This window comes from Globicephala melas, chromosome 2 (assembly GCF_963455315.2).
Source record: "Globicephala melas chromosome 2, mGloMel1.2, whole genome shotgun sequence".
Lineage (NCBI taxonomy): Eukaryota > Metazoa > Chordata > Mammalia > Artiodactyla > Delphinidae > Globicephala > Globicephala melas.
The window spans coordinates 86,916,339-86,943,725 of NC_083315.2; the positions used below are offsets into that span (position 1 = coordinate 86,916,339).

Genomic DNA, 27,387 nt, shown 5'->3' on the forward strand with positions numbered 1-27,387 from the left:
ATGTGGCAGCCATTTAACTGAATGCTTTTCACATATTATAGCATAGATCCCCACAATATCTCTTTGAGCTATGTATGATTATCCTAATTTATAGATGGGAAATACCAACGGTTTAGAGATGAGAATCAAATTGAATGAGGAAACATAATTGATAGAGGCAGAGCTAGAATTTCAACTCTGATAAACTGAAAAAAGCTGGAAGACAGATGAATGTGATCAATTATTTCATTTACTTGATTCCACATCGCCCTGATTTTTGCTTATTGGGTATTTTAAATACTCTCAGTGGTGTTCCTTTAAGATCTAGACTTATCTCAAAGCAGAATTTGCTATAAATGGATCTGAGAATAACCATGTCAAAGACAAAGATGAATTTATTTTTGTTTCTTTATACCTTCTCTCCCTCTCCCCAACTCCAACCGACATCACCAGGGTGGGAGGAGGTTGGCAGTAATCGCTAAGCAAGTCAGTGCCACCACCTGAGAAAGCTGTTCACTCATCTTTCTAAACAAGGAGAGCTTGCTGTGGTGAGAAGTTGAGTTCTCTTTCTGCTACCAGCGTGCTTTTGTAGAATTAAACGTTTTTGGTAAGAAATTCTTCCTCTTTTCTTGTTTCATATGATGTCCCGACTGTTAGAGTTCCTTTGTGGCACCTGTTCTGTCAAATGATTTTAAATATCAGGAAATTAAATTCTGAACATCCCTTAAACAGAAAACTGCATGCATTTTGGAACATCTCCATCAGCCAAAGCATTGAATTGTTTTGGTAGATAATTCAAGGCTGACTCCCATTTACTTGTTTAACACTCAGCCCTCTTGAAGAAGAGGACTTGTTATGCATTTCCAAAATTAACAGAGTACAAAAGGGACAAGGAAAAGCCCAGGAAAGGTGTGTGTAGAAGGGCAATTCAGGAAAACATAACAACGATAGCAGCAGCCACAGCAACAACAAACCTATTGTTTCAGGGCCCTTCTTTAATTCAACTTTCTTGGTTTCTCGGTCAAGTAAAAATATTGAGATTCTCACTTTTTTTTTTTTTTTTTAAAGATGACAAATGTAGGGTTTTATTGAATCACCTCAGTTTCTCCAAGGCTTTGGGAAGCTGATGACAATAGTCATGCAGAAAGTCCACACAGTTTACTGGCCACTTTTATTAAGAAGAGCACTTCGTAGTTGGAGTATCAGTGACATGCGCCTTGGAGGGCGGCCACACACTCAGAGAGCTCACACTGTTTTATGTCATAGACCACAGCATCAGTACACCCAGGGAACTCCATGCCTACTCTTCTGTCCCTGAGTTTGTTAGGGAAGTAGCCTTCCACAGAACCCTGATTTCAGATAGAGCCAGTACTTTCTGCTGTCCCCTCACAACTCCTCAGGTGAGCAATGCATATGCATTCCCAGGGGCCAATTCTTATCAGACAGCTTGACTGGAGAAGTCTTCTGGCTTAGGAACTCTATGTCTGGAAAGTTGATGATCTAGGCACAAGTTATATCTTTAAAAAGTCTGCTAATGCTCAATCTCTCTCCTCTCTGTCTCTGTCTCTCTCTCCCTTCCCTCCTTCTCTTTCTTTCCCCTCTCACCCACCTCCTGGCTTTTCATAACTCCTTGCCTTTTCAAGCCCTGAAAAATCTTCAGCTAGTGGACACTTAAATTAGTGGTCTCCAAGGTGAGACGTGGTTACTTCAGGGCTATGAAAGTCATTATATTGGGGGATAGGAAGAAAATACATGAAGGTATATTTGTCTGTAGTACATCACATCCTTTTATGTTCCTTTTTTGTAAATGTTGTATAAAGTTTAGTAGTTCATAATCATGCATATAATTTATAAATAAATGTTCATATTTTTGTATGTATTCTCAATAGATATTTTATTAATCAAGAAGCAAACACGAAAAATGTGGAGCCCACCCACCTAAACCATGCTTGGCATATGACTGCCTATCTTTTTAAGGAAAAAGATTTTTACAACTTTTAGCATTGACTCATCTAAACATTTTATCACTGTCGGTGACAATGCATTCATTCACTTCAATCACTTAAAAATTATTGTAGCACATAACCATTAGGCTAGAAGCTAGGTAAATGGCTTTGGCTTGGAATTATTTTTCTTCCCCATGAGAAAGCTTTTTCCCTGAAAGAATCTTTGGGAGCAAAATGATTTGTCTACCAGAACCTTAAGCTCATTTGTCCTTTCCTGAACACAAAAGAACAATTCAACCTTCTCATGAAAAAAAAAAATCTGTGAAATGGTGACCATAATATTTAACCTGCAAGGCTGCATAAGATAATGCTCGTTAATGTAGCATGTTGTTAACTGGAACAGTTTTTAAAACTCCAGACATTGTTTGATTCTCAGGAGCAGTAATTCCCTTCTCCAGTCTATGCTAAATATTTTCATGTTCTTCAATATTTCCTCAAAATACATTTGATTCGTTTATGATTCGGTGACTGAAAATGGATGCCCCACTTTGCTGAAGCCACGGTGGAGGTAAAATCCCTTCCCAGCCAAATACCTCAAACCTCAGTTAATGCATCTGGGAAATCTGAATGTGTCCTGCATTTTCTTTCTGTAGCAGCATTTCATTGCTGACTCACATTTATCTCATGGTCAGTTATGCATCCTAAGTGTTTCCCCACTATATTTGTGCTTAGCCATCCTATATTTGTGCTACTGGATTTGTGTTCTTTGGAAGATGACCTGGCGTTTGCCATATTGCATTTCAGCTTTGTTGATGAAATCATTTTCTAATCTTTCAAGAACACTTTCTATTTTCCTCACCCTAGAATTCTGGTAACCCCATCTTATTTAATATTATGTACAAATTTGATGAATATATTTGTCAGTTTTTCATAGAGGTGATAAAAAATGACATGTTCCCTACCAGAAAGTGTTTGCTAGAGCTGCCAAGGTCAATATCACTAATAACTCCTTTTATCTTCTTTTCTTAGGCTAAAAGAAATGTGCAAAGCAGTGAATAAGTGCAATAATATTGGTAAATACCTGGAACTATGGAAGCATGCAGGTATGGTTCCTAACACAGTCTTGGGAGATCAAGGAAGTCTTCCAAGAACATGTAACATCTACACTGAGACAGGTAATAAGGGACAAGACAATAGGTAGAAAGATCTGAAGATGAGAGACAGATCATATTTCTTCCAGGTACTGAAAGCAGTTCTGTATGACACAGGGGATTCAGGGTACTGGTGAGAGTTGAGGTTGGAGAGATTGGCAGGTCTATTTCATGAGAGGCCTTGTCAGCCAGAGTAAGGAGTCTGGACTTTGAGGTCACTGGAGAGACACTAAAAGACTTTTTTTTTTTTTTTTTTTTTTTGCAGTACGCGGGCCTCTCACTGTTGTGGCCTCTCCCGCTTCGGAGCACAGGCTCGGGACGCGCAGGCTCAGCGGCCATGGCTCACGGGCCCAGCCGCTCCGCGGCATGTGGGATCTTCCCGGACCGGGGCACGAACCCATGTCCCCTGCATCGGCAGGCGGACTCTCAACCACTGCACCACCAGGGAAGCCCTGAAGGACTATTAAAGCAGGATCCTGACACCCACAGATTGTTTTATAGAAAAATTAAAAATGAATCTCCTTTCAGTGTGAAGAATGGGTTATAGAGATGGCAAGATGTGAAGCAGGGGAATATTACAGCTATCTATATGGATGTCTTCTCTTCCCTTCTGGGCTACAAGTACTCTGAAACGGGACATAGTTCTGTTTCCCTTTCATCACCTGGCATAAGCCCTTGAAAATATTTTATTGAGCACATGAAAGAAGATACATCACATCTGTACCTTCTCCCTTGTTGATCATGGCTACCAGTCTATTATAAGAGAAAATTTAACTACATGCTCTTCACAAGATACTGCTGGTATCAAAGCAGCTTTCATTTTCTAAGCCATTGCTAATTATTCACTTGATGATACACCCTAGTATATTCCTAAGAATGACTGTTCTATTGGCTGGAATATCAGTTAGGGTATGCTGGTTATCAGAAAACATTATTTTGCTTTGGGTGCTTTATCTGTAAAATAAGGATGATAATTTTACCTATATAATGGAATAATTGTGAGGATTAAATTAGTTAATGTGAGGAAAGTGCATAAACTAGTGCCTAGCAGAAAGAAGCACTCAGTAAATGCTGAGTATTGTGTTGTGATTATTATAATTATTTTAGCTACAGAAAACAGAAGATTCAACCAATACATAAGACTGAGCCTGGGCAGGGCAACAGATGAGCCTTGAGAGGTTGACCCGGCCATGTCAGGGAGCGCTCATATACTATGATATGGAGCTTGGATGAGACCCTACAAGTAAACCTACTGATGCCATTCAAGCAGACAGAAACATGACGTGACATAACTCTCCTTTTGACTTAAAAACATCTGTCAGAAAGGGGAGAACGCAAGAGAAGGGTAGTTTTGGAGCAAAGAGCTGACACTAGAGTGGGTAGAGGACTTTAACTGAGCCCTGTCCAGATCCCCTTGTGTCCCTTTCTACTGTTTCCATGTACCCTTTCCCCAGCTTCTATGTTCTTTAACTTCTAAAAGCCTGCAGCTCTCTTCGAAGGGCTGTCCAAGGGCTACTGGAGGCCCTGGGTCTGCAGTTGCAGAGCACCAGAAGCACCTGAGAGTTCACGACCTCCATGGGACTTTCCCAATGGCCGATTGTAGACTGTACAGGCCTAAGGAAGCTTAGCTTCAGAGCCTTCCGTGGAACAAACCCTAAGGTGTCATTTATGCTCAGAGCTCCCCATGGGGTCAGGCTGGGGCTGGGACTTTGCCTGAACTCATACACTTGATTGACTTCTCCTTCCCTTTCCTGCTTTCCTTCTCCCTACTGGTTTCTCCTGGAACTCTTCCATAGTAAATCACCCACACTCAAGTTCTTGTTTCAGGGTCCACTTCTGCAGAACCTCCTAGATGGGTGCTGGGAGCAAGGAGATGGAGAGTTGGAGAGAGATGTTCAAAGGCCAAGGGCACTAAAGACAACCTCAGTTCCTCTAGTCCTGGACTGAGTCTCTAGCAGTTTCTGGGATGGTTGCTTTGGATAGGTTGAGTTTCCCAGCTCTAGTATGTTCCTCTTTCATGTTGAGGACAGAAGCAACATAGAATGAACCTCATGGAAAGCAAGCAGAAATTCAGCCTTGTTTGGAGACAAGGAAGTTGAACTTCAGTTACTCTTATTCTCAAGTTTTGAGATTCCTCGTGAATGAGGGTAGCTGAATCAGCAATCCCTCCCATATTTTCAGTGGCTGGGTTTGACCTGCACAGATCCAAGAGGCTCACTGGTTAAACCACAAAAGGTTTTGATCAGGAAGTCATTTATAAGCTCAACCACCAGTAATCTACTCTGATGACTCCTGGGTGAGTTTTTGGTCCTGTTGAATCATCACTCTCAGTGGTGCCACTAGGAACTTCTACCTCATTAACAGAACCTTCCATGTTACTACCCCACCTGTCAAGGAGCAGCAGCTCCAGCTTTCCTAGTCTGGAAATCAGAGGTGGGGTTAAAGTGTCATGCTTGAAGACTAATAATTTCTTAGTTTTCATAAGCTTTTCATGATGCAGTGTGCTTCCATATGGCGAATAGATTGAATTGTGTCCATTTAACAAGTGAGAAAACTGAGGCAAAGAAAGGTCAAGTGAGGTCCTGAGAGCCACAGAAAGGGAAGATGTGGAGCTCAGAGTTGAATCGAACCAGGGTCTCCATATTGTATGCTCTGTGCAGAGGGGGTGGGGCTGGAGAGTGTGGAAGAGACCTTAACCACTTCTCCATTCTCCAGGACCCTGAGCATCCAGGAGCAGCATGTGGAAGTGAGATAAATTATGGCTGTGAGCTCAGACACTCCTGGGTTTCCAGAAATTGCCCAAAGCCCCAAACTGGCTCTATCCGACCCAAATGCTCTCTTTGCATACGTCTAGACTTCCTTGTCAAGGAAGATTTAAAGTGAGTCATGACTGTTGATTCATGGGCTTAGGTATTTATCTAATTCAGCTAAAATAAAGATTCTGTTCTGGGAGAAGAGTTTGGACATGTAGAGCTTATAATTCCCACCTTTCTATTTCTGGGTGTGGCTGTGCTTTATGACATTTGGCCATCGTCTGTGATGACCTAGATGGGTGGGATGGGGTGGGGGGGGGTGGGAGGAAGGTCCAAGAGGGAGGGGACATATGTGTACATAGAGCTGATTCACTTCATTGTACAGCAGAAACTAACACAACATTGTGAAGCAATTTTACTCCAATAAAAAAAAGTTAGGGGCAAGTGTCTATGATGCCAGTGAGCAGTGCAGATTTTAGCTGGTGGGGTCCTCACCTGTTGGTGTAGTGGTTGCACCCAGGGGAGGTTTGAGAAAGTGCTGACAATCTAGACTGGAACAGGCTAGGTTAGTTCCAGGATATTTTCTCACCACTGACTGTAAACTAACAAGGGTATAAGATCCCATCTATGTGAGTTTATACCCCATCGTGTGTACCACACAAGTGTCTTTTCATACAACCCTGTGTTGCCTAGTGTCCTTCTGCGCCTTCCATTAGGTCTCTCCTATTATACACACTCGGGATCTATGCTGTCAAGAGCTGGCACACAGGATGGCATAGAGCAGGACACTCAGGCTGGGTAGCTCTTTCCAGCAATGGTCACTAGTCAGACAGCCGGGGGTCAGGTTAGAGTTTGGTCTGCCCTAGCTTCCCCTTGCCACGTTGGAGAGTGGGTAGCTAAGATATATTCCCCTGAACCCCTCCACTCCCAAGGTTAAAAACACACCCACAATGAAACAGTATTTGCACAAACATAAGATAATTTTAAAAAAGAGGTAAGCACAGCCACTCAACCACACCCCCCCCCACGAATTTATTGCTTTTAGTTTCCACTAGATCATGGCGTGCTGACAGTATGATCAAGTAGGGAAGATGAACACACTGAGTGTCAGCACAGCTGGCTGATTTGCTTTTTAAAAATAACCCAGGGGGCTTCCCTGGTGGTGCAGTGGTTGAGAGTCCGCCTGCCGATGCAGGGGACACGGGTTCGTGCCCCGGTCCGGGAAGATCCCACATGCCGCGGAGCAGCTGGGCCCGCGAGCCGTGGCCACTGAGCCTGCGGGTCCGGAGCCTGTGCTCCGCAACGGGAGAGGCCACAGCAGTGAGAGGCCCGCATACCACAAAACAACAACAACAACAACAAAAAACCCCCAGGAGTGGATCAATAAGTGACCAGAGGCTGCATGTTCGCCTTAGTTTCTAAACTTTAAATATTGGTTATTCTTTCCCCTGTGTCCTGAAATTATAAGGGGTCTCCATTACCTCGATATGGAGAACAAAATGAGCTCAGTGCTGACACGCTGAAGTGGATGCTGTCTCTCCCCAGCCTGCCCCCGCCCATCACGGACCCTCCCTCCCCGGCACACCACACAAGGTGGTCAGAAGCCTTGCAAAAGAACATGCCCATTTAAAGAGTTCAAAAACACCCGCTGCACGGGCCCAGGGTGGGTGCACACTAGGCACCAACCTTGTGAGACTGCTCACTGGGAAGTGAGTGCAGTCTTAGGTTGCATTCATAGATGCTTAGGGTCCAGGTGAAGGAGATGAGAGTGTCATTCAGCTGTGACCTGCTAGAACTATGTCTCAAGAGCTGAGTTCAGATCTGGGTGCCGTATTTTAACCCCGTAGTTTCACTGTCACCCCTTTTCTAAGACATGTTGTTCCCTCACATCCTGTATCGATCGACAGTTGTAGCATGAACTGGGAGGCAAAATAAATTAAAATAATAAAATCTGAGCACTGGAAGTTCTTTGACCTTTAGATTTCCCAGGCCAACAAAAGTGATGTAGGGTTGCTAATCTTATATATTTCCTAGTAAGGATGCTATAATAAACACAGACAAAACTCCACTTACTTCTATCATCATTTCATTTTAAAGAAAGGCCTTTGAATGCCCTGAATTCAGCCTAAAGAGCAGTCCTTCAACCCAGAGTTTCTCAGATTTTAGAGAGCATCTGAATCACCAGGACAAGAGATGCTGATTTATAGCTTTGGGGGCCTGAATTCTACATTTCTAACAAGTTCCCAGGTCATGCTGATTCTGCTGGTCTGTGGGAACATTGCTGTAAAGAAAGTAGAATTAGCTTGGTTGGAACTCACCACCTTGTACTTATACTTATTTTGTCCAGAGCCAAGAAACACTTTCTCAAACATGGGTTCAGGTCTGCAGACCCACTGACCAAGTGTAACTTTTCACCAGATGCCACATCCTTTCTACTTGCACATCAAAGCATATGCCATCCATGGGTTTGAACAATCCCATCCTCTGTTGCATGGCTTTAATTAAAGGTTTGAAGGTGGATATAATGGTCTCCTTCACTACCCACCTGACATACTCGTTGTTAGTAGCTTAATTCCCTCCAAAGAGGAGAAGTGAATATAAGGAGGGAAGGCTCTAGAGAGAGGGTAGCAGTGTTTGTCTAGACTAAATGGTGACTAATATAGGTCCTCCTTTAGTGGTTTGCCTGTTTCTGCCGGAGTTTTATTGCCTTGGAAACCACCTAGTCTGCAGAACTGCCTGTGGCTGAGTCCTGCAGCAAGTGCAGTTATCAGCTGAGTTCTCCCTTGATCCACCTTTATTCAGAAGGACACCAGCTCACAGCTCTTCTGGCCCAGGTCCAACTCTAGAAACGCCACCTTTACTTCCATCCAGGAAGTGACCCAGATGAACAGAGAGAGTTATTTATATTCTATCAGACTATCTTATTTGTAAAGCATGCTTACACACATCTTCAAACCTATCCTAGGAAAAAGTTCTTATTAGCTCCATTTTTTAGATGAAGAAACAAATATTTACACCCAGCAAACTTCTTCAGTGTTATCCAGAAAGTTTTCTGTGTCACAGCAGTCATTCTACCGTGGCTGCACCATACACTTACTTTTGAGATTATTCTCATTCAGTTATGTTTCTCTTTCTACCCTTTCCAACACAGAGAGGTGGCAAAGGTCAAACGTGAAGCTAAATAAAGAGAGGAGATTATCTCTACTATTTCTATAATAGGAAAAACACCCTAAATCCCTATAGCGACATCACAGAAAAGCGACCAAATTAATTCAGTGAGGAGATCAGCCACATTGATCGGCTGAAGAGTCAAGTGGACAATACAACTCATTGATTGAATGTTTTACTTTTCAGAGGGTTGTGTAGACATAGCCACAGGCAAGTCTCATCTCAAAGGGTTACCATGGCAACAGCCAATTGGTTTGCTAGTCCAGAGTCCTCTGGTTCCCCAGGCAGTCCTTTTAGAGACTCGGTCAGAGGTCTGCTTGCCTAGGTCAGGATCTGAGCACCTCTCCTTGGAATGGATCACTTTTCTAACAAGTGGGCTTGTCTTTCAGGACAGTCATTTCAAATATTACGTACCTATTGATTCTTTACGTTTACAAATCACTATGCTCCTTTTTTTGGTTAGCAATCCAAGCACTGAAAGAGGACCAATAGAGTTATCACTACCTTACAGGATGTTAAATCCCAGAGAGGGTTAGGTCAGCAAGCTAGACTGGGGCCAAATTGTTTCTCCCAGTTTGAATATTCTCTGAACTGTCTTCCGCATTTACAGGGATAAATCAATGAAGATGCATTAACCTTGAGAATCAACTCAATTAAGAAAGAACAGAGAGGAATTGGAAGAGACATCTTATCAGGACCACACCAAATGGATACCTAGTGAAATCTCAACTGGAGGAAATGAACTCAAAGGAGAGGGAGATGTTAAGAGTACCTAATAGTTACATTGCACCTAGCCTTTACTTTGTTCCAGGCACCATTCTAAGTGTTCACACAGACTAACTCAGTTAATCCCTAGTTCAGCCCTAAGAGTCAGGTACCATCCCATTTCACTCAGGTGAAAAACTGAGTCTTGCCCAGGCTAATTTTACCCTAGGGCAACAGGTCTGGGCTCTAAACCAAGTAATTTAACCCTGCAGGATATGCTTAGGTGCTGTGCTAAATGCTTCTCAAAGAAAGAATGTTCTAAAATATTTCTTTATGTTTTAAAGTGGAATAAAAAATACAGAAAAACCAAACCAAAACAAATGTATAAACCTGGCTATTTTCTCTTTTCCTTGAAGCTTTTTTCTGTTACAGCGTCACAGTCAAAGCAAATAAAAACTTGTCTACAGCAGCTCTGAAAAATAATATAAAAATTAACTGACTCCTAAAGAGATAACAAAGAGGGTGACTTTCATCATACAATACACAGCAAAACTTGTTCCATTAGTGACTGTTTTCCATGGTCCCATTAGAGCCTTTAGTTTTCATTGTCCCATAATCAACTACTAACAACAGTGATTTTCTCAGTCAGTTTCTTATAAGCTTTCAAGCAACAGACTGGAGTCTGAAAGATGATGAATTCTTCTTATCCTCTGCCACAGACTCTAGGTAACCTTGGAGGAGACACTGGAGAAACAGTAATGAGGCTCCAGCTTCTGAGAGAAACCCTGAACTCAACTAACAAAGAGATCAAGGTGGAGTGATGGCTTTGGCAGGCAACTCACTGCTGAGCTCATTGAAGGCAATAGTTCACGCTTACCAATGTTCACACCTGGGAGCTAAGTTTGCTGCTGCAAGTCTTCGCCCTGGGCTAATGTGACTAGAAATTAAGGTGTAAAAAAGCACGCGTGCCAAAATCAGCTGTTTCTTAGCTGTTGAGCTGAAGCAGCTGAGGGAATCTAAAATACTTCTCAACAGATGTGTAGCGCTGTCTAAAAGTCATAGAATGGTTGAGAGAAGATGGGAAGGCTGGGGCTTGAATTCCGTAAAGGGGGGAAGGGAGCTAAGGAAGGAGTTAAGGAAGAAAAGTGTACAGTCTTTCATTTTTGACATCTATTTTTCCATCTCGGATACCAGGAGTTCCAGCACAAAGAAAGCATACATCCAAGCCATCTTACCCAAACCTCTCATGCATGCATCATTTAACCACATACCTATGTATACAATTAAATAACTCACTGTCCAGGCTCATCTACAGTTTTGTCTTCAGGCTTAGCTCTTTGGAGAGCAATGGCATGCAGTCCACAGTTCACATACTCTCTCTTTTTTTTTTAAAGCATCCACATTGTGCCACAGCCAGGTGGAGCGTTGGAAATAGATGTTTTTGTCAAAAAGGAGATCACACTTGAAAGAGAGGGAGAGATCAGTAATTGACTAATTCAAATATGAAATACTCATATTTGAGTGTGCGCAGAGGAATAAAGGTGCCTGCAAATGGATACCGCTAATCTATGGGAAGGCTTCAGGAAGGAGGTGATATACGTGAATATCTGAATTGGGCCTTCAAACGTGTTAGGACATTACTAGACAATCAGAAGAGAAATGCACTCGTTAGTAATTGGCTATTGCATGACATTGTATATATTTTGATTTAAAATGCAAAACTTGTGTATATCTCAGATTTTTAACATCCCATCTGAAATGGTTTTCATCTTTTTGCTTTATTAATGCAAATGCTTTCACAAGAGAAATTTTCTGTCCAGGCCTTGCTGAGTGTTAAATAAAAATAGGATTCCCTTCTTTTGTATGTATGACACACTTCCCTTTCCTTTTATTATCATCGTTTGGATTGATGTGGTCATAAAAGATTTTGAAACCAAGTACTCAAATATATTAGAATTCATACCCCTTCGATCTTCCTTATTTGTTTTCTTTGATAAGGATATTTTTCTGAATAGGTGGAAAAAAGCTAAAATGTCCCCATTTTGCAAGCTAAACACATGAGAACTTTTTTTTTTAGACACTCAGTTTGTGTGTGTGTAAATGAAGTTTAATTTTTACAGTTATAACTATGAGGAAGCTGTCCTATGGTAGAGTCATGAAAGTTGGCATGTTTTGGATTCAAGGGAACGTCCTCAGAATGATCCTGAGATTCACCCGGAGTTCAAATCGTTTCAGGTTTATTCTTTAATAAGTTGTGGTTGGCATATACCAGGGCCTTGAATAAAGTATCTCTTGAATGGATTGAGAAAATACTAATTAAAAACAGTGGCCAAATACTGGCAAACATGGTGATAGTACCTCATTTTATCATTAACTCAAACCCATAAGCAAGATACTATTATTAATCCCATTTGATACATGAGAAGACCAAGGCTCTAAGGATTCAGTAAAGTGTTAAGGTCACACATCCTAAACAGCAGAGTCTGAATTCAAACCCAGGTGGTCTGATTCCTAAACCTTGTATTTCAGTTACCGTATGTCCTGCCCTGTTCTAGATTCTGGATCCACACAGACTGTAGGGTGGGAACTCTTGGGAGCTCGCATCGTACTGGGGAGTTGATATGCGTACAAAGGTACTTAGCACCATCAGGAGGGCTATGAAGACAGGTGTGTAGGAGACAGTGGGGCAGGGTGGAGCGACTTGTTGGTGGGCTACTTAGGTCTTCTGGCTCATGCAGTATCCAAGTAACTCGACATAGGAAGCTCTGCTCTCTCAGAGGAAACCCAGAGGCTGGAGGGGAAAAGGGATTTGAGCTGCAAAGAATTAAACCAGGTTGTCCACTTAAGGAATGGGTTTGGCACTTGGTAGGACAAACCATAGCAATGCTGACCCACTTGACCCATCTGAATTGTTACCTATTGCCTGCCATGACTGGAACGTGGTGAAAACTTACAACTCTGCTGCATGAGGTGCTCACAAAGAAAGATGCACCGCTTCTTGATTATCCAGAAGGGTACCAATGAAGTGGTTTGGAACACACTCTGTAGTCATGTCATGATGCAGGATTTTTTGTTTGTTTCTTTCCCCAATTCAATCTTCGTGTGTTTGTTTACACTTCTACAAAGGGGTCTTTCAGGTCTCTACCTGCAAACTAGCTGAAGTTTTTAAAGGAATTAAAACTAGATATAAAAAGCCTTAATTGCTGTAGAGTACTAACTGTACTAAGTTGTACTAATTTCAGATATTCCCCCAAATAATAACATTCATTTAAAAAAAGAGGGGACTCTTAATGGTCCAGATATATTGCATTCATAGCATCTTCTTTCATACAACATATCCTGTAAGCACCACAATGGTAAAGGCCAGGTGTTACCCATCCAAACTGAGCACTACCTAGCATTTTTGTATTATGAATGTATTTTTGTTTTGCTGTCTTCCCCCAATAGATTTAAGCTCCTGAGAGAAAAGACCTTGTCTGTCTTGTTCACTGCTGTATGCCCAGCACCTGGAGAGGTGCCTGACACATAGAAGAGCTCAATAAATATTTGATGATGAATGAATGACATATTAATTAAAACAGTGATAAAATATAGTAGAAACTTAAAACATTTCCTAATGAATGAATAAATGAGGCTCAAAGACCTCCTTCCACCCCCAACAACGGAAGGAGTAGGCCAGAGCTAGATGGGATGCAATCTGCTTATTATGCCAAGTGTGTGTGCTGGTGGTGGTGTGAGGTGGGGTGAGGGTGAGGGGTGGAGTGGTGGGGTAGAGCTTCCTCAGTGCTATGCTTATAGCCAGTTATCTAGCTCTGTTTTACATAGATGTACATTTTCTATGTTCCTTAGATTTTAGAATAGTCGGTGGCATTCTTTCTCCCTAAAATAATGGAAAAAGAAATAATCTGTAGTTTTAGACTCCATATAGCTTACAATTCACTGCCATGAAACAACATTATCTATGTGTCTCATAAACACACTTGCATCAGCTCTACAATGTGTTTTGCATTGTACACTCTCTGTTAGCATTTTGAGGTTTTTATAACTCCAAGTTCCAGAAAAGAAGTTGTAGAAGTTCCAGATTTGTAGCAAGTTGCTGAGAGAACAATGGTTTGAGCATCCCTTCACTTACAAGAAGCCACATATTTGTCAATCTCAATTCTGCACAACAAAAGAGAAAAGTAAAAAATAAGCAAAAAGGAGGGCTTCCCTGGTGGCGCAGTGGTTGAGAGTCCGCCTGCCGATGCAGGGGACGCAGGTTCATGCCCCGGTCTGGGAAGATGCCACATGCCGCGGAGCGGCTGGGCCCGTGAGCCATGGCCGCTGAGCCTGCGTGTCCGGAGCCTGTGCTCCGCAACGGGAGAAGCCACAACAGTGAGAGGCCTGCATACCGCAAAAAAAAAAAAAAAAAAAAATAATAATAAGCAAAAAGCCTCTGTGTTGTCAAAACAGTCTTTATAAAAGTCTGAGTGCTAAAGCCCATGCCTTTTACCCGCAACAGCTCCAGGGCCCATGTTCTGTGACACAGTGCTGACCAGCAGTTTCCAAACCAGGCACAATGCAAAGGGCAAATGAGGAGGGCTTGGGGGCTTGGAGACAGTGAGAAAGGGCAGCAGAGAGCCAGGAAATTAAAGAAAAGAAGTAATAGCCATGGAAAGGAATACAAGGTGTCCACAAGCGTAGCCCTCCTGGAATCATTCTGGACAAGAGCTTTTCATACCGCACCAATGTTTAAGGGCATTACTCTCCAACGTGAACGTTTATTGTGTTAACTTTGCCCCAAAGGAAGAAATACATTGAATTTCTTCTGTTTAGGTAGGCAAGACCTGATGATCGCATTGTTTATGTATTTTATTTTCAAAAATGCTTATTTTCTCAGTAGAAAGGTCTGTCTTAGTCACTGTGAACCTTGAGGTTTGGTCACCATAATTCAATTCGCTTTCAGTTCTTTAGAGGAGTCTATTACCAATCCAAACATGCAAAGGGACAATGATACGGCCACAAGGACAGCATAAAGGGAAGTGTTTTGTTATAAAATTGGTACTCGGTGTAACATTCTCTCAAGAACATTGCATTCCAATGCTTAACAATCAGCTTCAACTCTCAGCCAGCTAATTCCAGGTCCACAGACAAGATTACCTAAACCGAGGACAAGGCTAAGGGCAGAAACTCCCATCCCTGCTTCCAATTCCCCCTCGTTTCCTCTTTGCTCGCTCACGCTCTGCTTTCATCCTACGTCTTTATTCTTGCCCCCTTTCCTCACGCCACTAGCAAGCAGCTCTTACATATATGCCCCTTCTTGCTCTGGCTCCCCTGAAAGGTGGTTACTTTACCTGAGCTTAATCCACACCACAGCCTCTTCTGAAAACATAACATTTTGACTATTGATTTCTGAACTTTCACCTTAGTGGCTCTTATTGGATGAACTTTCCTTCCTCAGAAACTATTTAATGCGTTTCCTAGCACTCCAGGACTGTGGCTTTTGCAATAACCTATGCATCTTAACTATCTGTAAACACTGTTCTATTATAAGAGTTAGTTTCCTATATAGCGTCCCATTTTTCTTTTATCTAATATATGCTCACTACAGAAAATACAGACCATACAGGAAAAATACACTTTAAAAATCTCCTGTAACGACATCAGCCTAATGATAAGCATGTCATGTATTTCATATGTATAAACATGCATGCACACACACACGTTCATTGTATTGTATATAAAGTTTTGTAATTTGGTTTTTCAATGTTTGAGCTTGAATATTTTCCCATGTCATTAAAAACTTATTGAAATAATTTAACACATATAATTTTGCCATAAAAACATACCATTGTCATTGCGGAATCATTTTTTTACTGTTAGATATTTAGGATGTAAAAAAGGGAAGTTATCTTGCAGCTGAAATGTAGAGTAGTGCAAAGACTGTGGTACCTTAAATTCTGAAGCAAAGTTCTGTACTCTTCTCTGTGTGTATGTGTGTGCGTGCATTTGTGTGTGTGTGTGTGTAGGAAGGCTGTGGTGGGTAGGTGAATCAATCATATGCAACCTTGACACAGGTGCCTTTGCTGTTGCTTCCATTATGATGGGGTTTATATGCTTTCACTCAGGTACCGCATACATAAGGAATGACGACAGAACCTCAGTCATCTGTGTGCCATTTGCCATATAAAGACATATGTTCTGAACACATCTAGCTGTTTTAAGATCTTTGTAGCTGCCATATAACATAAAGTCATTCCTTAAATAACTTAATCCACTTTGAAGTGAGCTATATGTGTATCTGTTTCCTTTCCCCATCCTGCTTTCTTTCATTCTGCGCCCTACATTGGAAACAATCATATCAGGCATTTCTGTAGTTTATTAACTATATTCTTTAGCCGTAGAAAAATAAGTAAATGCTGAAAAACTTTCCTTTTTAATATTTCAGCACAGGGAATTGCTATTAAGATTCAAAGAAAAATTGTACCAAGAATAAATTATTGTACTATGAATAAGATAATAAATCTAGGAAGGAAGCAGATTATGGAAATTTTTCAAAACAGTAAAAACTGTAAGTGTACATTGTGGAGGGGATGTAGCTTGAGCCCCAGCCTGTTACTCCCCACTGCTAAGGTTCAGACATGTCTGCAAATCTTTATCACGCTGTAGGTGAAGATACAAGAAACATTAGTTCATGTGGAACCCAAAGTTTTTCTTGGGATGGGGGATGTGGTTAAAGGTGAACCCACTGTCGGAATGGGTGCTGAACTTACATGGTGACCCGGTATAAGTCTAGTAGGGGTAGGCTGGCAGTGACACTAAATTTTTTCCTGGAAAGAACCCATCCTAATGGAGGAGGGACTCAGTTGAGATGCTCTTACTCATGTAAAAGTCTTGGGTATTGGTGAGAAGCAGGGAGTCTGCCCACGGTGTGGGGTCTCTGACTCCAATCAGTCTCTGACCCAGAATCCTGGAAACATAGCCAGGTCCTGGGGAAAGTGGGGACTGGAAGCTAAAATGGAAAGAATCTAAACTAAGTCACTGGGGTTCAAGCCGCACTTCTTTAGGACCTCTCTTAACTACAGAGGAAATCCATTCTTCTTACTGAACGGTGAGCTATGGGACAGTCTGGATATTTTCAAAGTAGCCACCAGGACACAATGATCAGGTCAGACAGGGCAGCAAGAAAGACAAGGCCATTAGGCAGAACACAACATATGTACAATGTCTATTGTAAAAGGCAGTTGGGACCATGAGAACAGTAGGGGCAGCAGCAGGCAGTGGGAGGTGGGGTCATCCCTGGTGGAGCTTCAAGTAAATACATGTGCTGTGAAAGGTGTTCCTGAGCACACGTGAGGTACTGCCTGGGAACTCCCAGCAGGACTGGGGAAGGCGGAAATTTACAGCATACCAGAGTTCCTGTAGGGGGCTGAGCCAGGTTAATGGGGCTATGGGTGTTAAGATTTAGTTAAGTCCTATGATTTACATATCACATACCTATGCCATTTTAGTGCAGAAAGACTTCAATTTTAAATACATTTTAGAAGCAGTGAACTTCAAAGACCTCCTTTGGGGTCAATTAAGACCTGCATATTTACCTTCAAGTATTTAAGAGAGTCATTAGTCAACAGAGGGGCAGCTATGCTAATGCATACTCAAATAGGAAGAGACTGATAAAATGGGCTCTGAAAAGGGCTTCTGCGTTTTGTTTTTAAGCTGGTATTTGTACTTTAGATCAAGCTCTGTATACACAGGAATATGATGGTAACAATAAACTAGTGAATTATGCCCCAAATATGTATCTCAACATGGTTTTTCCTGCTGCAGTATGGTATACGCTCACCCTCCCTCCCTCTATGCCTTTTTATTTTGTTTATTTAAAGTTTTACTTTTTAAGCTCTATGTGATGGATTGTGCAGATAACATAGATGCATAAGGGACAGTCACTAATCTTATGGCTACTCTGTTCTTCTCTGTGTTACACAATCCAAATCAGCAGAACAACTAGTGCAGGCACTTAAACATTTCAAGTCTAACGTCAGTGAAAATTCACAATACAATTTTAAACTGTTGCATTTAGTGTTTATGGGCCTTTACTGACGATAAGAAGAACACATCAAATCCTTCACTATTTGCCTAATTTTCTTTTGAAAGCGTGAACCACAATAAACTATATGAATACAGGCTAAACAAAAGCAGAGTGTTTGTAATAATTCTAGGAGTAAATGTGTTTATCATTGTTTTCATCAATTTATAGTTTTTCCTTTAGGAAATTATTAGAGATTACCATGGATTTCAAAGGGAAAACAATGCAACATATGAATGTTCATTTAATTGTACCAGAAACACACAAGGTGCTGAAAGTATGGTTTAAATATACATATGTCAGGTAAGTGAAATATTGATTTTTGCAGGATATATTTTGTTGAGTGTGGATCCAAAGAAAATCTGACATAAGAGTTATACATCTCTACTTTGTAAATAATATACATTTATAGGTAATAATAATATGGATGTTCATACCAAAATATAGGAAGTTATTTGATGCTTATAAGTTCTTGACACACTGTTATTTAACTATGGGAAAATACATTATTAAGAGAATAATGGAGAGAAAACAAAAAAGTGGCCCCCTTCCTTCTAGACAATAGTTGGTAACTCTGCAATTTTAATAGAAATCTAGCAAATCAGGTATTGTAGAACTGTTTTCTCTTTCCAAAAGCGGTAAGGGGGAAGTTCGTATTCTATTGCTAAAATTTACAGCTGAAAATTCCTCTACAAGTAAAACCAGCCCTAATATATATAGTTAGTCTAGTTCTTGGTCATTATCAGGTAATTAGATTAATCTAGGAAAGATAATGGCTAGTGACAGAGCATCAGGAAGAGAAGTTTATGAATCAATAATCTATGGAATGAAGAGTTTGACATCCTTTAAATCATCTAAGTAAATTGCCATAATGCCCGTTTAAGGAAATGGCCGAGAATCCAAGTCTACGCCCATCTGGCACCCAAATGAGCCATTCCAGAATAATATTATCTTGACTGCAAAAAGAGAAGAATTTTTGTTTATATGTAAGCTGGAAACTTTTTTTTTTTCTTTTGCGGTACGGGGGCCTCTCACTGTTGGGGCCTCTCCCGTTGCGGAGCACAGGCTCTGGACGCGCAGGCTCAGCGGCCATGGCTCACGGGCCCAGCCGCTCTGCGGCATGTGGGATCTTCCCGGACTGGGGCACGAACCCGCGTCCCCCGCGTCGGCAGGCGTACTCTCAACCACTGCACCACCAGGGAAGCCCAGCTGGAAACTTTTAAATAATAATCTTGAGAACTGAGAGTATACTACACTCTGAGGCCAAATTATGATCTCAGTTATAACAAAGACAGTACAGAGTCCTGAAAAGGGATAAGAAAGGAACAAAGAGAAGAGACAGGAAAACAAAGTGACCAGAGGAATGCTTCGTAGAAGCCCAGCATAAGCCTGGCCTCTCCCCCAGGCCTTCTGCCTGACTGAGTTCACTCCTCATCCAGCACCAGCTCCTCTCTCCTCTAAGAAATGCCAGAGAACTCCTGCCAGTGCTTCATCAACACCAAACACAACAAGATAAATAGACTATAAGGCCATATTGCATGATTCTCCAAAGAAACTGCTTCTCATAAGAACAAGAGTTCTCATTTGCAAGATTTACAAAATCTGGAACTTAATTAAGTCTGTACTGTTCAATGAAAATATGTTTTTAAACACATTAGCACTTTCCCTTTGAAACCAATAATGCTCTACTTCTTGACACGCGTGTTTGTTTGTTTTAAATAAAAGATAAACAGATATTTACTTATGGTAATAGAGGAAAAATACGCCAACTGCTCGGTATAGTTAATATGTAGAAAGAGACAAGGATTTAGGTGTTCTCTAACGCAATCTGCTGCGGTCAATATCTTGCTTTGCAGCCCCACGGCAGTGTCTTAACCTTTCTGGGCCTCAGTTCCTAGAGCTTTAAGTTGAGAGTGTAGGAAAGGTTGTGACAAATGTATAAGGTTGTTTGATGATCTGTGATCCATCCACACCAGCCAATTCCAAAATGTCATGCTAGAGATACCATTTGGAGGGTCAGTTAGAGGATGTGATTGACTGACAGGGGGAGTCATATATGATTTTAATATACTTTTAGAAAAAGAAATATAAGATCTTATTCCCCTCAAATCAACAAAACATATTCCAATGCCCTTGACCTCATCTGATGCAATCCTTATCACTTGATTTAAGCAATTTTCTTCGAGCCTTCTTAGAAATGCACACATTTTAGCACTAGATGGTGCAATGTAGGCCATCCCTTGACTCTTAGATTTTAGAGATGGAAAAACTGAGGTCAAGGCACAACTCAGTAGCAAGAATAGTACCAGAGCCCAGATCCCAAGTTTTGTGCCTAGTGACCTTTCCATTGCCAGATGCGACCCTCAGAAGCTTGAGCTGGACACACGGACCATTGTTAGGCCTTGAGAATTCTAGTGAGGATCACAAGAAGACTTATTTCAACAGCTCGCATGTTCAAGGGCCACCAAGAGGTTAGTAAAATGAATGGATACTATATCATCTCTAGGTAAGAAATCACATTATCGATCGAATTCAAACCACAGTCAAGGGGACACCATATTTCCTTGACACATCTGTAGCTAAAGGAAGAAAAATCGCAGCAGATGTGATGTTAGACTCCAGCAAGGTTTCCAAATCCCTGCCTCTTGGTACCCAGACCCCTGTGTAGTTCCCTGCATGCTCTGTCAGTTGGTGTGTGTGACCAATAGAAAACAGCACAAGTGATGGTATGTTACTTCTGAAACTAGATCATAAAAGGTATTTGGTTTTTGTCCCTGGTTCCTGGCACAAAGCTTCTAAAACCCTTAGAATTTCCTGAGTGATATGGGTGACTGAAGTATCTTTTGTTCCAGGGAGATGACTCTTTGGCAGACCCTAGATAGCTTCAGGATGGGGGCTGGTCATGAGAAGGAACAAGGCTTCATTAGAAGCTTAGAACTTTCAGCCCCAAGCCCCAACCTCCAGGAGAGAGGGAATGCAGATTAAGTTAATTGCTGATGATTAAGTTAAGTTAACCAATCATGCCGACTAAATGAAATCTCCCTAAAAACCCATAAACAATGGGGTTTGTGAGTATACTGGTGTGCTTCAAGGGTGGTGTGCCTGGAAAGGGTGTGGAAGTTCCATACCCTGCCACTCCCTCCCAGGGTATTTTCTCCTAATGCGTCTCTTCCACTAGGCTATTCCTGAGTTGTATCCTTTCTAATAAATGAGTAATAGTAAGTAAAGCACCTTCTTGAGTTCTGTGAGTCATTCTAGCAAATGACTGAACCTGAGGGGGGGATCATGGGAACCGCTGAATTTACAGCTGGATGGGCAGAAATATGGATAGCCAGACATCTGAAGTGGAGACAGTCTTGTGGGACTGAGTCCTACAACTATGAAGCTTTCACTAACTCCAGGAGTTGCTGTCGGAATTGAATTGAATTGCTGGATACCCAATTGGATGGTACGAGAAAAAATACCTCTCGGGCTTCTTTCGTTCTTTTTCTCTCACTTTCTCTTTATCTCAGATCACTCACTCTGGGGGAAGTCAGCTGCAAAGTCTCGAGGATACTCAAGTCATCTATGGACCGTCCTAGTAATGAGGGATTGAGGCCCCGGGGCCAGCAGCCATGTTAATGAGCCACTGTGGAAGTGACTGCAGGACTCACACCTTGACTGCAGCCTTGTGAGACCTTGATCCAAGCTGCTTCTAGACTCCCAGCCCTCAGAAACTATGTGAGATAATATGTGCATGTTGCTGTAAGCTGCTAAGTGTCTGGGTAACTTGTTACACAGCAATAGATGATTATTACAGTCCATGTTTCCTTATATCTACTCCATTTTAAGGTCCCTGTCATAAAATCCACCAAGGGTGGATCCTAGAGTCTGAAAAAAAGAAAGAATCCAACAAATTACCCTCAGATTTTCAAATAAAACAAACATACATTCTAAGTTTAATGTATATTATTTGTCAGCAGAAATCACAAATACTCATAACAGCTAATTCACTACCACCAAATTTCAAGTTTCAGTAGCTCTCCAAGACTATTTTCTTCTATTGTTTTCATTGAAATTATTAGCGTTCTTGTTTAGTTATCTTTAAACAAACAGTGGAAAGGGTATCCACCTCTATGCCTAAGAAATTAAGTAGATCAAGAGTTTCTAGGCTCTATTTTTTTCTCAATGCTTTACTTTTTTCCCCAACCAGATGGGTTCTAGAATCTTTTTAGAAATTATGTTCTTTTTTTTTTTTTTTTTTGCGGTACGCGGGCCTCTCACTGTTGTGGCCTCTCCCATTGCGGGGCTCACAGGCCCAGCCGCTCCGCAGCATGTGGGATCTTCCCAGATCGGGGCATGAACCCGTGTCCCCTGCATCGGCAGGCGGACTCTCAACCACTGCGCCACCAGGGAAGCCCCAGAAATTATGTTCTTTAATAATAATTATATGTTGAGCAGTTCTTTATGTAAAGCTTTAGTCCACAAGCTCAGATGGGCAAGAAATATCCTATTTCTTCATTTAAAAAGAATCAAGTTAATTTGGTTCCTGATTTCTATTTTACCAGACAGATAAGAAATCCAATCTCAGTTGGTATTGAGGCTTCCTCCTCCCTCATCTCCCAGCATCTGGCCATGGTCTTAATCATTGCCAAAGCATCAGGGAGGGCCTCTGGCCCTCCGTTCCGACACTGGTCCTTTATGTGCTTATTTTGTTACTGCAGCATGTTTTCTTCCAGACCAAGCTGGGTGATATGCTTGCAGTGGTGGGAGAAAAACTAAGGAGAGAACAAACACTACACAATCCCTCAACAGATCATCCTGTGACAGGGAGTCAGAGAACAAATTAAACGAAAGAAAAGAAGCAAGCAACAAGGTGGCAGCCTTCAGGCTTCTTAAACACTCAATAGGAAACAGAAATGCAGAAACAACATACTAAGGGATAAAAGCAGGTTACTGTAAGAAGTACCATTTAAATTGCAAGAGCTGGGGGAATCCACAGAAGGGAATGGACTGGGTTTAATAACAGCAAATCTATGCATATACAATCCCTCATATATGTGTGGAATTTTATATATTATGAAGAGCTTTTTCCACATTTATAATTTTGTTTGAGATACTCTTTACAGTGAGGTCAGTAGGATACAAGTTAACAACTTCATTTTACAGATGAGGAAACTGGGCCTCAGCTAGCTTTGGTGACTTGTTCAGTATCACAGGGCTGGTTGGGAGTGGAATATAAAACTAGGCCCAGCTCCCCTTCTACCAAGTCCTTTCTCTGCCCCCTCTTCCTCTTCTAGGTGAATTGGTTCTCTGAAAAAGGTTAAGTTCTAAAGTAGGATTGGAAGCACCTACATGGACAAAGAGAAGAGGCATCCAAGTGTGATAAGGAGTGTGGGTAGCTGAGGGAGAACATGAAAAACACATGAGAAGGAAATAATCAAGGCAGGTGGAAGGTTCCACATATAGAAGAGAAAAGCCAGGGTGTGGAAAAGAATGCTGAGTGGTGACTAAGCGGGCCACTGATATTAGACAGCAAATGTTCCCCTTCCACCCCTGACTCAGAAGTTTATCTCCTACGTCCTCTTCATACATAAATAACCACCAAGAAAGCACCAGTATCTTGACCTAGTAGTACATCATCCAATTCAGGCATATACAATCCCTCTTTGGGCCCTTTCTCAATCTTAGACACAGTGAGTGACATCATTCTCATTTCCGGTTCTCTAAATCCTATACCCAAGGCTCACACAGGCATACCATGGAGATGTTGCCAGTTCAGATCGAGACCACTGCAATCAAGTAGATACTGCAACAGAGTGAGTCACATGAATTTTTGGGTTTCTCAGTGATGTAAAAGTTGTGTTTATATTATACTGTAGTCTCTTAAGTGTGCAATAGTATTATGTATAAAAAAACAATGTACGTACCTTCATTTAAAAATACTTTATTGATAAAAAATTCTATCACCTGAGCCTTTAGCAAGCCATATCTTTTTGCTGGTGAGGGTCTTGCCTTGGTGTTGATGGCTACTGACTGATCAGGGAGGTGGTGGCTGAAGGCTGGGGGGGGGGGACGCTGCAGCAATTTCTTGAAATAAGACAATGAAGTTTGTAGTATCAATTGATTCTTCTTTTCATGAGCAATTTCTCTGTTGCATGCAATGATAGCATTTTATCCACCACAGAACTTTTTCCAACATTGGAGTCAATCCTCTCAAACCCTGTCATTGCTTTATCAACTAAGTTTATGTAATATTCTAAATCCTTTGTTGTCATTTCAACAGTCTTCACAGAATCTTCTCTAGGGGTAGATTCCATCTCAAAAAGCCACTTTATTTCTTCATCCATAGGAAGCAAATCCTCATCTGTTGAAGTTTTATCACGAGATTGCAACAATTCATTTACAGCTTCAGGCTCCACTTCTAATGCTTGTTCTCTTGATATTTCCACCACATTTGTAGTTACTTCCTCCACTGAAGTCTTGAACCCTTCAAAGTCATCCATGTGGGTTGGAATCAATTTCTTCCAAACTCCTGTTAATGTGCGTATTTTGACCTCTTCCCATGAATCATGAATGTTCTTAATGGAATTTAGAATAGTGAATCCTTTCCAGGAGGTTTTCAATTTACTTTGCCCAGATTCATCAGAGGAATCACTATCTCTTGCAGTTATAGCCTTACAAAATGTTTTTATTAAAGAATAAGACTTGAAAGTCAGAATTACTCCTTGATCCATGGGCTGCAGAATGAATGTTGTGTTAGCAGGCATAAGAACAACATGAATCTCGTGGTACATCTCCGTTAGAGCTCTGGGTGACTGGATGCGTTGTCAATGAGCAGTAATATTTTGAAAGGAATCTTTTCTGCTGAGCAGTAGCCTCAACAGTGGGCCTAAAATATTCAGTAAACCATGTTGTAAACAAATGTGTTTTTACCTAGGCTTTGTTCCATTTACACAGCACAGGCAGAGCAGATTTAGCATAATTCTTAAGGGCCCTAGGATTTTCAGAATGGTAAACGAGCACCGACTTCAACTAAAGTCACCAGCCACATATTAGCCCTAACAAGAGAGTCAGCCTGTCTTTTGAAGCTTTGAAGCCAAGCGCTGACTTCTCCTCTCTAGCTATGAAAGTCCCAGATCGCACCTTCTTCCGATATAAGGATGTTTATCTACATTGAAAGTTGGTTGCTTAGTGTGCCACCTTCATTAATGATCTCAATTAGATCTTCTGGATTAACTTGCTGCAGCTTTTACATCAGCACTTGCTGCGTCACCTTGTTTGAATGTTATGAAGATGGCCTCTTACCTTAAGCCTCATGAACCAACCTCTGCTAGCTTCAAACTTTCCTGCTGCACCTTCTTCACCTCTCAGTCTTCATAGAGTTGAAGAGAGTTAGGGCCTTGCTCTAGATTAGGCTTCGGCTTAAGGGAATGTTGTGGCTGGTTTGATCTTCTACCGAGACCACTAAAACTTTCTCCATATCAGCAGTGAGGCTGTTTTACTTTCTTATCATTCACTGGAGTAGCACTTTTAATTTCCTTCAAGAACTTTTCCTTTGCATTAATAACTTGGCTAACTGTTAGGCATCAGAGGCCTCGCTTTTGGCCTAGCTCTGCTTTTGACACGCTTTCTTCACTAAGCTTAATCATTTCTAGCTTTTGATTTAAAGGGAAAGATGTGCAACTCTTCCTTTCACTTGAACACTTAGAGGCCATTGTAGGGTTATCAACTGGCCTAATTTCAACAATGTGTGTCTCAGGGAATAGGGAGGCTGGAGGAAAGGGAGAGAGACTGGGGTAAGCCAGTCAGTGGGGCAGTCAGAACACACACAACATTTATCGATTAAGTTTGCTCTCTTATATGGGCGCAGTTCTTGGTGCCCTGAAACAATTTCAATAATAACATCCAAGATCACTGATCACAGATCTCTATAACAAATATAATAAGAATGAAAAAGTTTGAAATATTGTGAGAGTTACCAAAACGTGACACAGAGATATGAAGTGAGCAAATGCTGTTGGAAAAATGACAGTGATAGACTTGCTGGACATAGGGTTGCCATAAATCTTCAATCTGTAAAAAATGCAATATCTGTGAAGTGCAATAAAGCAAAGTACGATAAAATGAGGTATGCCTGTATTCTGGTCTGGACCATACAGACAGGTGAAGTCTTTTAGATGTGCATCATCTTCACGTGCCATTATGCCTCTGTAATTCTTACTGATACACCATATTGGCACTCACACTGACCCCACATAAACCAGTGCAAGAGCTTCCAGGGAGGTGCTACTCAAGCTCACTTCCTTCCATGGAGTGCAAAGACAGGAAATAGTGCACTGTATCTTTAAGGGGAACAACACAGAAGGTCTCTGAAGAAATAATGGGATGGAGGGCCAATTTAGAAGGAGATGCCAGATGGGTACAGTGGACCATTATGATGCTGTAATGCTTTGTTAACCTTTCCATAAAGATCTTATGTGGCCTAAAGCTCTGAAGTTGAGAATCTACACTGATTTATGTGTTTAGAAATAAGAAGTTTATTAGCAAACGGAAAAAAATTCTACCAATATTCAACCTCCCCTGACTATACCCCTCTCTCAACATTGTTAGCTATTTTCATAAGCAACAGTTTTTCACAAATAAAAATTTTCAAAATCCTCAATCACACCCATATCCCAGAGCCTGGCCTTAGTTAGAAAGCTTTGTGGCTCTGACTCAGTAGAGCTGGTTATCCTCTTTAATTGGATTGATGGCGACAACTGCAATGACCTTAGATGAGATTGCCTGTAATGTAATTATGCTTCCTTCATCAGTGTGTGAGCTGGACTTGTGGAATACATACAGAAGATGCCTCCAGTTACTGAGAGGTTAAGGAGTGTAACGTATTGCCTCACAAATCATGTTTGTTACTGTATAGGATTTTAAAAATTATGTATGAAGCTGAAGGCATTATACCTCTAAAGCAGCTTTTCTGGTCCAAAAACATTCCTATATAGAGCTATACTCTATTAGTGAGATGGCTACAGTCCAGAGCTCTAGTTTTTATTTAAATAAAAAAAATATTTTAAGGACTCAACAGAGAGTACCAATAGCAAATCTGTATTTTCTTGTCTAGTTACTGCTTATTGTTTATTAACAGTGATTACATACAAAAAACCATTTTTTAAAAGCATTCAATACACAGTACAGTTTAACTTGATTTTTCGCTATGATTTGAAAACTTACCGTTTCTGAAAGTAACATAATAAATAATGGAGATACATTTAAAATAGACTTTAGGATAGAACCATAATTAATACCTAAGAAGCCAGCTGCTTTGCTACAATGTTGCCTCTTTCTATTTTTCAATTAACACATGGAGAACTTAAAATGTTTCAATTGGAAGCCCATCCTCTAAACAGGACAAGTCTGCCAAACATACTACAAACACATGTAGTGGTTTAGGAGAAATGGCACATACTGGAAATCCACCTCAATCTTATTAGCTTTAGCATTGCTCTCATTAAAAATAGAGCTGCTTATGAGTTTTTCCTTCCCAAGCATATGAAACATAGAACTTGGAAATGTGCCTTTTTGAAAAACTTATTCCTGTATTCATAAACCAGATGGTGCACATCAAATGCATCCTGATTTTCTAA

At 41.2% G+C, this 27,387-nt stretch overlaps 1 protein-coding gene across 9 annotated transcripts in view; it reads right to left on the reverse strand.

The window, feature by feature from the left end:
* The window catches only part of SEMA6D (semaphorin 6D), a 579,242-nt gene that overhangs the window by 157,201 nt on the left and 394,654 nt on the right, over window positions 1-27,387 (reverse strand). The window lies entirely within an intron of this gene.